This window comes from Halichoerus grypus, unplaced genomic scaffold, assembly GCF_964656455.1.
Source record: "Halichoerus grypus unplaced genomic scaffold, mHalGry1.hap1.1 HAP1_SCAFFOLD_168, whole genome shotgun sequence".
NCBI classification, from domain to species: domain Eukaryota; kingdom Metazoa; phylum Chordata; class Mammalia; order Carnivora; family Phocidae; genus Halichoerus; species Halichoerus grypus.
This window is the reverse complement of record NW_027555095.1, coordinates 26,254-39,825: the sequence shown is the minus strand read 5'-3', so window position 1 is coordinate 39,825 and position 13,572 is coordinate 26,254. Positions and strand designations below refer to the sequence as shown.

Genomic DNA, 13,572 nt, shown 5'->3' with positions numbered 1-13,572 from the left:
GTGAATACCCTTTCTCCCAGCTCTGCTTGGTTTTACAGTCTGCTAAGTGGGAATCATAATACACATCTCCCAGGGCCTTTTCACCTTACAGAAATGCAATCTTCATGGAATAATGTCTGAAAGATATGCTAAGGCTTTTAACAATGCCACTACAAATTATGATACATTTCTTCCTTTTCCTGGATGAGTATGCCCAAATAAGGCTAGATCAGTAATTTCCTTGCAAATGTGTGGCTGATTAAAAAGTATCCATATGCATGGCTAAATTTAATGGACTTTACCTTCACTTACAAAATCGTTAAATGTTCATTGGAACATTCATTCTATCCCATTTCTCGAAATATCACAGAAACCTTCAATTCAAAGAATGGATTGTCACACTTCCCCTTTTAACTGTTTTTTTCTAGAAACCTCTCTATGTGTGTGCCCTTTAATTTTTAAAGATCTTTACCCGGGATCGGGGTTGGGGGTGGGGGTTAAAAATCTCGTCCTGCGTTTTGGTGCCCACTTCTTTGTCTGGGAAGCCGAGGGCTGGAATTCAGTTCGGACGGCCTCTTAAAGACCCAGACAGGGGACGCCTCTGGTTTCAGCAGCTTACTCCGCTGAGTTATTGATTGCAGGCTGCAACAATCCCTCCGGGTGATTTGTGTGGAAAGTGAATCCGCGCTGGCTGGGCGTTCACAGAGGCGCAACAGCCGCAACGCCATCCAATTATTGCCGGTCGTCCCCTCCAACACCGCTCTCCACCTATATACTCCTTTCTCTGCCCATCTCCACTTCCCCCCACCCACTTTTCTCAGAGCGGACCGACCTACCTACTCCTTCTCAGCCCGTCTCCGCTTCCCCCCACCCACTTTCCTCAGAGCGGTCGGAGCCGAGGGGGCGGGGGCTCCCTCCCGGGAGCGTTTCTAGAGCTCGGAGGCAGCTAGTAGGGGGTGAGTGCGCCACGTGCGTGCGCCACGGGCGAGGAGGAGGCGGGCTCGGGGCCCTCCGGGGGCCTGTGGGCCTGGGTGCGCCGAGGGTGGGGGGCGGGCTGTCTTGGCGGGGAGTGTGCCGGGTTGTGTCTTGAGGGGGATGTCACGGCTCGGGGGCGGGGGGGAAGCGGCTGGTGGTTTGGCGAAGAGGCCGCGTGGTGGGCTGTGGAGAATGGGAGGAGGGCGCAACGGTGGTGGGTGGGCCCTGGAAACGCTCGGTGGCGGTGTCGGGGAGTTGCCCTGCTCGTCTGGTTTGGGCATCCTGGGGATATTTCCCCTAGGTTGGCGAACGACGACCCCAGAGGGCTGGGGATGAGTTCCGAGCGAGGCGCCCAGTGAACCCACCTACGCACGGGGCACAAAGCGCTGGCACGCGGTCGGCGTCCGGCGGCCCTGGCAGCCGCCCGGGCTCTGAGCGGTTTGCGCGCCTGGGGGAGAAAGAGTGGCGGGCGCGGGTCCGGCCGCCGCCCCTGTCCCGCCAGTCAGCCCTGTTTTTCACCTGACAAGCCAATAGGAAAGGACGCGGTCCTGGAGCTGGATTTTACAGCCCAATCTCTCAGGGTCTACACGATTATTTAAAAAACTAACAGCCAACTGCTGGGTCTGGTAGTTAAGCTGCCTCGGTGGATAGGTGCGCGTCTTGGCTAAGGAGAGGCCACAAGCTACACGACAAATGGGAGACGAGGGAGAAAAGACACAAAAACCCCCAAACTTCCTTTCCCTTTCCATCCCCTTTATTTGCTGGCACGTGAGAACAGTACCGGGGTCTCTTGCAAAAATGCCATCACGAAATGCAAATGCCCTGGGCTGTTCTTTGATATGTCTGTGGAGCTGTACCAAGGGCTCCAAGAGTGGTGGAAAGATCAATGCTCCAAAGACATTGTGAGGTACTCGGCTGAAATAAATCAAAGGTGTAAAGTGTTTCTATTGTCGTGCTCTTGAAGCTATAAGATGCCACCAATATGGTAGCCGCTAGCCGCCTGTGGCTCTTTAAGTTTAAGCTTATTAGAATTACATAAAATTCAAAATTCAGTTCGCCAGTTATACGGGCCACATTTCAAGTGCTCAATAGCCACAGGCGGCTAGTGGCTACCTTATTTGACTGCGAGATGTTGAACATTGCCATCATTGCATAAAGTTCTATTGGAATGTGCTGCTCTAGAGTTTTAAATGAATGCTGGTTAAAAAAAAGAAAGAAAGAATCTGCTTTATGATACCAGCCAAATTTTAGGACACTCTTGGCATTTGCATTTCCTGGCACTAGTGTGGAAAGTTTTAAAGTCAGAATTTCCGTATCTTCTTGCTGAAAGAGGTCTTAGGGAACATTTAACACAAACACCTAATTTTTTTACAGGGAAGGCAAGTGGGGCCCAGAGAAATTAACAGATGCACCCCTAAATCATGCCATAAATTTAGAAAGAAGTTAAGGTCACCAGGCAGGGTCTATCTACTGCACTTTGTGCCAGACCAGGGCACCTTGCCTGGGGTTGACTAGGTAAATTAACCCTACAGAAAGGTGACTTGACAGAAGATTTTTGACAGGAGTACCCTTTTACAAGAGAAAATACTTCTAAGCATTCTTCTAGGAAGAAATTCTAGTAAAGAATAAGGTGTGTAGGAAAATAACACTGTCTCCCAAACTAAAAATGTATTATTGGTAGCTTCATAGATTCATATCATGTCTTCTTAGAGAGAGTGGTTGGGATAGCATTGTTCTTATTTATACTTAAAAAAATCTGAGGAAATGGAATTATCCTTCTAAAATAAGAGCTTAAAAAGCACTCTTAAGGTCAGGGAAGAAAAGTGTTATATAAGGTGAGAATTGTTAGTAAAGCATAATCTTTCCCAAATTCGATGAAGATACTATTAGGTACAAGTTATGGAACCTCCCTTTGCCTCAGTTTCCTCATCTGTAAATGTGGAACATAACGTGCTACTCTTAAAACTTTGTTATGGGGATTAAATGAGCCACCCAACATAAAGCACAGGGCTGGGAAATGGTAAACTGTAGTAAAAGACATTCTTATTCTTCTGCAAAGAATTTCTACTTCTACACCATTAAGTTCCATATTCACCCACACAGGGGCTGACACAGCAGAAAAAGTTGGAGAAGTAGATTGTCAGAGGGATGGGAATTGGTTCAGGATGAGAACTGTTTGTGAGTTTTATTTTTAAGAGGTAGTGATCTCTTTAATCCTAAAATTCCCTGACCGAATGGATGTAGGTTGTCTTATTTCCCTTTCACAGGCATGGCGTATCTAGTGTACTTCCAGACTTTCATTTTGTCTTAATTTATTATTTTTTGTCTTGAGGGATGCTTCTTTATACTTGTTAGCTGCTTGGTTGTTGAAAAGGCACTGGAAACTCCAAGTCCATCCTCTTTCACCCTGGTTGACCTTTGGAATGCTGTTGTCAGCCAACAAGACATTGATATCTTCAGTCTCCTGCTAGCCTGAATTCTTTAGGGCAGAGCCTACTCAGATTATCTCCTGATGTCATTCCAAATGTCTGATGGCCATCTATGGCAACGGGGCTGGGCCAAGGCCTGCCGGGAAGGGGGAGCCCATGGAATGCCTAATGGAGCATTCTGTTCAAGAGGGACCTAGACATTGTTCTCTGTTGGATGCATGATCAACATTACAACTATGTCTAGGGGACTGTGTGTTGCTTCTTGCAAAATAGAAGCCATAGACATTTTGCATTTTTGGTTTTAATAAAGTCCCACTTGGGATGTGTGTTCTATTGATTTCAATTTGTGTAAATATGTATTATAGGAAGAAATGGACTCAAAGTGTTAACAAACAATTTATATCTGGTATTCCTATTCCTGCTATCTCTCCTCATTAAGAACACCAAAATAAGACAAATCTAGAAAGGAGAGAATAAAGCCACCACAGTGCAAAATGTACCTTGTTTTCTTTATCTCTCTAGGTAATTTTCCAAATGATGGTATTTTACTTAGTTGAGAATTTACAAAATTACTTCTAAATATTTTATTTATGACCTAAAATTATAAACCAAGGAAAATAATACAAATTTTATTTTTTCAGGAAGGCAAGATCATGCATCGATTTATATGTTTCCCATACACACTAAATCTGAAAACAAGGAGATAAGTAATTATATCCATATTCTAATTTACCAGGAAAAGAGAGAATTGATTTTCATTGCCTGGGATGAAGTCTCTCTAAATTGTTTTGGAATATGGTGAGAATTAAAAGTAAAATACAGTAAAACTTTTAAATTTAAATCAGGCATTAAAACTGCTTTGATTTATCATTATATACTAGTTCACTGAGTCAAAGACCCAAACCAAGGAAGTCTGATTTTCTATAGATGATTTTTTTTTTTACTAACTTTGTAGTTAGATATTTCTATGTGAATAATATTCATATATGTAATACAAAGATATTTGTAGTATATGTGCAAAAATAATACTACCTTATTAGAATGAGAGTTGAAATAAATAAATTTTAAAGTGCATAATATTTAATAGCCACTCACTATTTGTTAATCTTGTGTTAACTGCTTTAATTAATTTAATTGTATTAACTGCTTTATAAACTTTTTTTCTTTTTATCCAAACTACAGCCTTTCAGACAGGAACTACAATTCTCTTCATTTTACAGATTTTAAAAACTAAAGCTTAGAGAAGTGACATTACTTGACCAGGGTCTATTAGCCCCTAGGTGCCAGACAAAAGACATGAAGCTAGGTTGGTTTGTTTCTGGTGATGCCCTTAGATATGATGCTGCATTGCTTCCTTAGACTCATAACCTTTGCTCACTTTTAGGGATGATGAGATCAGGAGGTGATGTAATCAATATTCCCCCCCCCACCAGAAAATATTTTAGAAATACATGTCTAACCATGTGTCATCCTCTTCAGGGTAGACAGCTTAGGAGGTTATTTGCTTATTTCAGTAATAATGTCTTTGCACAGGTCTCTATAGAAATCTCCTTAGGAATTTGCTATTCAGTTTTAACAGTTTGATTGTTGGCAAATCATTATCATTAAGGATGAATTTGTTGGTGAAACTAAAGCCAAACCAAATGTAGTGAACAAGGTGCTTGATGGAAACTCTGATGTGATTATAAAGCAGCAGATTATTTGATATCAGGCTCATAAATTGACACTAATTGCAGATACAAAAGGAGAATTTCAAGGGTATTCCTGATGTGAACGTGTAGCCTTTAAGGAGACATTTTGGCAAGTAACATCATAAAATTTTTAAAAAGCTAGTTTCATCAATTAGGAGTTACATATCATATATGAACATGATGGGAAATACCTTTGCAAGGAATGTACAAGGGGCAGGGAAGGGTAAATCAGAGATGCTGGATTAGAATCCAGGCTCAGACTTAATAACTATTTGACCTTAATTTTCAAAATGTCCTTGTTAGAAAATAGAGAACGTGGCAGGACCTACATAGGATGATGATTTTCCTGAGAGGAGGACATGAGATTGTACTTCTATATTCACCTAGTGGCATGTAGAAAATGCTCAGTAAATGTTCGCCAGTATTATACTATTCCACTTTCAAGGACTACCCCATGTTCCTGGAAAATATCTCAATGTCTCATTTATCTAACAGTAGTTTAGAAGTTGTTTCCTTTTCTATCAGCTTTCATGCTTCAAAGCAGTTTTTATTTCATAATAGAACTTTTTATATTTGAAATAAATATAAAATATTTAGGATAATATGTTGATTAAACCAATGTATATTATACCAAGAAGTCTTACATTCTGGGGTTGCCAATTTATATTATCCTTGTCAGTGTTCCATATTCTTTTCAGAGAAACATTTTTTTGTGTGTGTTCATATTTGATTTTATCAGACTTATGAAAGTAATTATATATCCATTTGCTTAGAATAAGGCTCCAAGATCTTATTTTTTGGTTATGGCAGACATCTTCTAAATTGCTCATTGATTACATAATCTTACACTTAAATTTAAGGAACCTTCGCATAAATATAAAGAATTAGTGGCTTTTTATTAAATCTGAGTTTTTAAGTCTTTTTAAATCAATATTATCTGTGCAGTATAGGCAAAACTGTAAGGTTGCTGAAGCTTGTCTTTGTATCACCAGCCTCCCTAGACTCACCTTCAGCTTGTCCTTCGTTCACTCTGGCATGCTCCACTCACCCAGCAGCAATTTTTAAAATCAATAATAGCTCTTTATTGAGTGCCTCTGTCTCCTCACAGCCTTTCACTGATGTGACCCACAAGGTCCTTTCATTCCTCAGCAGCCTCTTTATGTTCCAGAATTCTCTTGGACTATGTTCTATCAGAGGAGCCCGCCACTCCAACCGTTTACTTCATGATGCAGTATCAATGTGTTACTCCTTTAAGTGAACTTCTCTTCAGAAGTTTTCTGAAAGGAGTTCATACTCCAAAGGAGTATCTATGATTACACAACTTCCATAAATTCCCTGTTCTGTTGATCGGGAGATGCTTCAGGGAGGAGACTTTGAGCGTGTCTCAGGTCCCTCCCACTTGGCCGACGTGTAAGTGAGCCCTGGGTGCTAGTAAGTGGGAAGCCTGTCTTACTTGAAGAAGAAACTTTATTATTTTTGAAGAGGTTGTGATTGGAAGATGAACTCTCTATCAGCCAAGTATCATTCTGCTCCTTGAAAATTTGTCTACTTATTTTTTTAAAAAATATAATAACACTTTAGTACCCGTTGTTCCAGTCTCTTTTTCTATTCCCGTCTTGCATAGGGGGCACCCAGTGGATGCATGTCCCTTGTGCCATAGCTACCATGTTGTCACTTGGTCTCACCCTGTGTGAACTCCCTTCTGCCTCGAAAAGCCATCAGAGGTGTAATTAGTGATTATTTCTCCAGAACTGTCTTGAAGGAGATCTAAGAGCCCTATGACGAGCATGTGTATTGCTTCCTGGATGAAGGATAGAATTTGGAAGGGTTGGAGAGAGGTTCAGGGTTGGAGGGAAAAATGCATTCTGTCCTTTATCACCTCTCTGAAATCACAGATAAAGCATCTTCCTTTGTGCAAAGATGGGGCACGTAAATCAAATATCTCCCAACTTTGTATGGCATTAAACCTGTAAATCTGGAGCATCCATATCAAATGCAATGTACTTTATAATATATTCTGAAGAAATTCAGAGATGAAGAAATATGATTCTAAGTAAAAGATTTTGAATGCTACTTAAAGAAGGGTAAGTAGAAAACATTCTACAATTTTCTTATGCCTTTTGACCCCTTTAGCAATAGTGAAATAGCTAATCAATAGATTTAATCCTGTCTTTTCCATTTCCTTCTCTTTTTTCCTTCTTTCTTCCTTCATCTTTTCTGCTTCATCTTCTCATTTTCAGTTGTAAATTTTTTATTTTCAGTTATAAAGTCAGTACAACCATAAACACACACACACACACACACACACAAACTGGTTATTAACAATTAGATTTTTTTTTCATGCTTTGGAAAGTTACATTTTCTATTTCAGAACCGTAAGATATTAATAATTTTCTATTTATTTGAACCACTTCAAAATAAAATACTGCTAACAAGGGAGCTTATTTCTGAACAATTGATGTGTGCTACAGATAATATGGTCATAGAAGAGTTTCTATGATTTTTTTTGTTATTAATCACTATAATTACTCTGATTACAACAGTGATTAACTCACAGTGAATAAGGCATGTGCTTGTGTTGTTTATCTATTTTCGAAGGATTTATGTTCATCCATCTACACTGTTGCACACATTCTCACCTCACCCTTTGGTAGCTGTGAGACTCTAGTTTGGGTTGCCTATGGCCACAAAACAGCTCGCGCACAGGAGAATAAAGCCTGTGGTTTCCTCTACGTTATTGCTGGGCCATAGCCTTCTAAACTCCCTGGGTCAGTGATGATCAATTGAGTATTCTAAAACTTGAATGTATATGCATATATACTTCTCGTAACAAGCACTCTCTGCGCTATTTTCTAATGACTTTTCTGAAGAGTCAATTCAAGCCATTGTTCATATTTAAAGCTGTTTTACTCAGTGCCTGAAACTCAAGTAGAGCTTGAGAATGATTTTTCGCTCATTTCTAGTGTTGGGTGAACCTTACCATTTGCCCATCTACATAGCAATAATTAAAATAAAACTATTTAAGTGCAAGTATATCTAACAATAAATAAAAATGGACCCTAGAACTTCTGTAGCTGTATCCATAGGCTCCCTTTGGTCTCCTAGGGCCTGAGATCGCTGGGTGCTGGTTTTCTTGCTACTGCAAAGCAAGAGAACTGACCTCTTGAAGAAGAGAAGAGGCTCTAGTGAGGACTGAACAATCTAGCACAGAGAACAGCTTATCAGAGGCCTTCAGATTCACTCAGATTCTTAGGCCCCATCTCGGATCCCCTGAGCAACAACTTCAGGAATCTGCATTGTAACTAGCTCCTGGGGCGTTTCTTACGTATAGTTTGCTTGCAAGCCACAGCCTTAGGGTAAAGGGTGATCATAAGATTTTGCTTGCAAGCCACTGCCTTAGGGTAAGGGTGATCATAAGATCTGCGAAGACTTCTAATTCCTTAACCTGACATTTGCTACATTATTCGTTCCCACGCTCTCAACTAATGGTAAGTTTTATGGAACTTCTAAATTAGTGAACTCTTTTCAAAATAGTAACAATGAGAGATCAGAGTGATATGAATCTTTCCATTGCTTGTCTTGGCTCGTACTGTAAACAATCGAAAAGGACATGCGACATATATTCTGCCCGTTGTGATTAGAAGACTGATTAAGCAATGCGGGGACCCAATTCTCTCAAATTTCTGTACAGTTCTTCATCTTTACGTATCTGAGGGTCAGTGCTTATCTTTTCTTGAATGAACTCTTGGATCCCAGTATCTCAGCAAAACCTGTAAAATAGGTTTCAGATCCCGCGACCTCTACCGTTAGTGACAACTGAGCTGAGAACATGTTCATGCTTCAGCGGCTGCCGGCTGCTTGAGCCTAGATTCCTGGCAACCAGGACTAGTCCCATGCACAATCACCTGAGAAATGTGGCTTTTCCCTAAAAAGACTTCCAATTAATACAAATATTCCTTATGACCTTGATAATTACCTCTTGCCTGCCGAGCAATCATATAGGGCCTTCATGACATTGTCATCCCAGGCAACAGGGGGATCCGTATTCCCAGCCTTTTAACCCCTCTGTGTAGCCAGATGCTGCTGTTAACCTCTCTTGGATCCAGATATTTTTAACCCTTCAGATTAAGGGGGTTCTCTGATGAGCCTGTTTCTTGTTCCAACATTTTTCTGACACGAGCAAACATGTTCTCAAGCAGGCTTACAGCGGCAAGTGTGGTGAATATTTTTTTTTTTCATTTTTAAAAATGTCCCGTTTTATAAAACTGAAAACATTAAATGGCTATTAAGTTTTTGTGTGTGTGTGGCAACTCAGACTTATAAAGTGTACTGAAAAGTTCAAAGCTATGTGTGATAATGTAATTTTGAAGGTTGAGACCTTTCATGTTTTGTTACCAGGGTACCCAAGTAGGAAAAATATGGCTAGCTGGTCAGTAGTGTATTGTAAAGTGATTTTATTTTCCACACTCATCTTACAGGCTAAAAACTGGTGTTAGTTTTAATTATTTGGAATGCCACCAATATGGTGGGCTTCTTATAACAGTAGGGAGGGGGCAGGGCAGGCTATTGGAGGCCGGAACCCACCCATATTGTCCAGAATTCTTTTGGGACCTCACATGAAGCAAGAGAAACACCTTCTACTGGATAAACACCTTCTAGAATTGCCTTTTCCTCTGAGTTACGCATAGCCCCGCAAAGAGTCACATCCCTTCAGAGTCCTCCCAGAGATTACATGACTTGTTTCCAGTCACAAAATTACTGAGCAGTGAAACAGAGATTGCGACTCAGAGCTGCCTACTTCTGCTCAGTGCTCTTCGGACAGTACTCTTTAGCTGTAACGAGAAAACATTTAAGATCCTTCAAAGGCAGCTGAGAGAAAAGTCATTCACTTTCACTAACACCCTTTGAGATGCAGGATTTTTTGCACATTTTGCTTTGACACCCTTGTCTTTCACAATTATTAGAAATGGATATTATTTACTGATTATTTTGCTTGCAATTGATTTGCATACTGTTATCGCATATTATTAAGTGGTTTGCTGATTAACAATGTTGATTTGGACTAAATGTAATAGAATAAGCAAATACATTTGTAAATTTAGATATTTTGTATAATTTAGGTGCTAAATCGTATCATAGAGCTGTTGAAGATTATTCTAGACCAATTCCTTGCAGGGAAATCCTGTCCACAATTTCCTCCCATATCCTATATTAATGTTTTAGGTTCCCCCCCTTTTAAAAAATTCATTTGCTTGTTTTGGTTTTAAAGCAAACACTTCTCACAGGCAAATACAGCTCCAAAGCTCAGGGTTAAAATAAATCCTTTTAAATTCAGAACATGGTAGTTATCTCCTAAATGATTTCTTTTCTAGAGGGTCAGAGAAGAATAAAATATTTATTTTGAATATATTTTCATGACCTTGATTGAATCAGTATGATGTGCAGCATTATCAACAAATTATATTATAGCAATATAAAATATTAATATAATTAATAATAATTTGAATAAATACAAGATACTTATATTAATACAGGATTGTTGAGTCATAGAATTTCTGAGCTGTTAGGAAACACTTGCTGATGGGGCCTCTGGGGTCCAGAGAGGTTTTGTAATTAACACACACACACCCAGCCACCCACACCCACACACACAGGACGCTAGTTAGTTGTTGAGTTGGTTATGTGAACTGTTTAGTATATTCTGTACTTAGGTAATGTATGTGTGCTTATACTTTGGTATATTTGGTATTTTTAATTATTTTCTAATATTTCAGAGAAATTTTTCAACCTGAACTTTTCATTTATGCATTTATCTTCTAAACATATATATTGCCATTTATTATTTTTTTCTTTCTGCTGTTTCATATACACCATAAATATTTTCAGTTTGGAAATCAGTTTAAATAGTAAAGAGAATCTAAAAAAGAGTTTATAACATAGATATTTTAATGTGTTTATGTTCTTTTTTTTAGAGCTACATTTTAATATGCTTTGATAAAACTGTATTTCTCTAATAAGGTATTAAGTTTGGTGGCTGCAAACAGTTCCCCAATGGAATGTCACTCACATTAATTTTCCATGTGTTCTCTTTTACTTATAGTTTTATTGTCCACATGTTTAAAGTCTAATAGAAAAAAAAATCACTGGATGTGAAGTTGGGGGATAGAGCCAAGTCTACATCTACATCCTCACGTTGGTGACCTTGGGTAAATTTTATTTTTGTGCTTCCATTTCATTTTTTTAAAAAAAATGAGTAGTTGAAAGCATCAAAGACTCTTTCCCACAATTCAAACACTCCATGAGCTCAAAAGAAGATTTGATTGAAAGAAATGTGTGGGCATCATTACCTGGCTGCCCAGTATTTTCATAGTCACACACTTGTTACATACATCTGAAGTTCCTTTAAGGAAATTAACTCTTTGTAGGTGTGAGATATGGGCATCAAGAGAAGTGGGATAAGTAGAAAAGGAAGGGGAAATAAGTTAATGACAAAGGGGGGATGGTGGGTGGTGGAAATGATTCCCTTTTTACTTCTTTATATCTGTAGTCTAGTTATTCCTACTTGAAAACCTCACTGGCACCAGGTATTATCAACAGGGATGAGTAATATGTAATTTTTATCTTTACTGGGTTACATTTGGCCCACAGACAGTTGACAGCTGTCAGTCAGGTGGCTGGTCAATAAGGAGATACATTTAAAGCTGCCAAAGTATTTTTGTTTCTTTAAATACTTACAAGTAAACCATTTTAGCTGGAAGCTTCATTGTCCTGAAATTAAATAGATCGATATTCACAGTATAATTTATTGAAATTAGTTGCTGGGAGAATCAAGATTTTCCCTGTGCATCTATGGTTAAACAAAATGTTTTTCAAATGTCTTTCTGAAACAGGAGAAAAATTAATTTTTCTCCACTATAAATAAGCCATTCTTAAGATACGAAGATGCATTGCAAATAATGCTTAAAATTTAAAAATATGCTTTTAAATTAAACTTTTAGGACGCATATGAGTCATTGCAACGTCATCATAATTTCTGACTAAGACTTATTAAAAGAAATCATTTCCACATTGAGGGAGTTGGCATAGGTATTTTTGTGACACAAAAGTTGAAGGTTTACTGGAAAGTACAAACGTAGCTGCAAGTTGTACTAGGAATTAAAACTTCTTTCCATAATTACAAGAAAAAAACGTGAAATTTTAGATGAAGCCCACAATTCAGGGCATGGTTAAAATGACAAATTTTGGTTACTTGGAAATATTTGGGCTGTCCCTAACATTGTCTCTAATAGGCTAAGTCACACTTAAATAATTCACAAGACTCATAAAAAATAGTTTGGAAGAAGCTTTTGTATGGCTTGTATTGAGTGTTAATGACAAATAGTATAATAATTACACTGTACATAAAGACTTCACAAATGTAATTCTAAAGTTGACCTAAGAGTATACGTTCAGTTTTGTTGTACTTATTTCTAGAAGTGAGTGTTCTGATTCTTTAGGAATATAGTATTTAACAGACCAGATAAATAACAAAATTATCAAGTGCATGCAGTACATAATCATTCTTTAAGAGACTAATGGAGTTATCTAAAAAAATGCGGTGACCAAGTTTACTTAGGTGCCAGAGCAATATAATGAAGATGACAGAATATCACACAGAAATAGCAGTTTGAAACCATAATATATTCCTTTTTAAAAAATAGAATATACTTTAACTTTCTGAACCATGTTCTACATGTAATAATTCAGAATGAAAATCAGATTTGGGTTTTAATTATGTTTTAAAAATATTAGATTTTTTGGTTGGCTGGATCATTTCTGGTAATTTTTTAAACCACAAACAGTTCATAATTTTAAACAGCAATTAAGTCAGTCTAAAAGAGTATGATACTTATAAATTTGTGGCTTATCCATATCATCATTGATCTGATAATTATTTTAGATGCAGTGGTCATTAAAAAAGTCAGAATCTTATTATTTTCCTACTATACAACTGTGTGTTAAGCATGTAGATTGAAAATTATTTACGAGATCATCAGAAAAAAACAATTACCTCATAATATTAGTAATTTATATTGGTAGGAGCCTTTCTCTTCTTAAGCACCAATTGTACCCCCCGCAGCCCAGAAAATTGATTTTATGGCTAATAATTTATAGCATTCTTGATCAGTGTGTGCTGTGTGTCTTTTACATTCATTAGCCCATGTTGCTTGTGAATATGGAATTTGGTTGTTAAAATGGTTTCATATGTTTACTATGTATAGTCTTTAGCTTTGAGCTCCTTACTTGCTTAAATAAATGTTTTCAATTTGTATAATACAACAATTTGTAGAGAAATGCTGTGAAGCGTAGTTAAAAGAATGAGTCCTTGAAATAGAATCACTTTTTAAAAATATATCCTGACATGTGGTCTTATTTTTCCATGTTTTGTATTAATTAAAATCCTATTCTGAAAAAAATATTTTTGCCTAAACTTTTGAATTCACAAAATAAAAATACCA

At 38.1% G+C, this 13,572-nt stretch overlaps 1 long non-coding RNA gene across 2 annotated transcripts in view; it reads left to right on the top strand.

Annotated features, from left to right (window-relative positions):
* The first annotated feature begins 552 nt into the window (after positions 1 to 552).
* The window catches only part of LOC118523093 (uncharacterized), a 39,091-nt gene continuing 26,071 nt past the window's right edge, over positions 553 to 13,572 (top strand). The window contains exons 1-2 of one of the 2 annotated variants that reach the window (XR_013444993.1): positions 553 to 935; positions 11,175 to 11,280. This is a non-coding gene — a long non-coding RNA (uncharacterized LOC118523093). The remainder of the gene's footprint in view (positions 936 to 11,174; positions 11,281 to 13,572) is intronic. The other variant, XR_013444992.1, reaches the window with a different exon arrangement.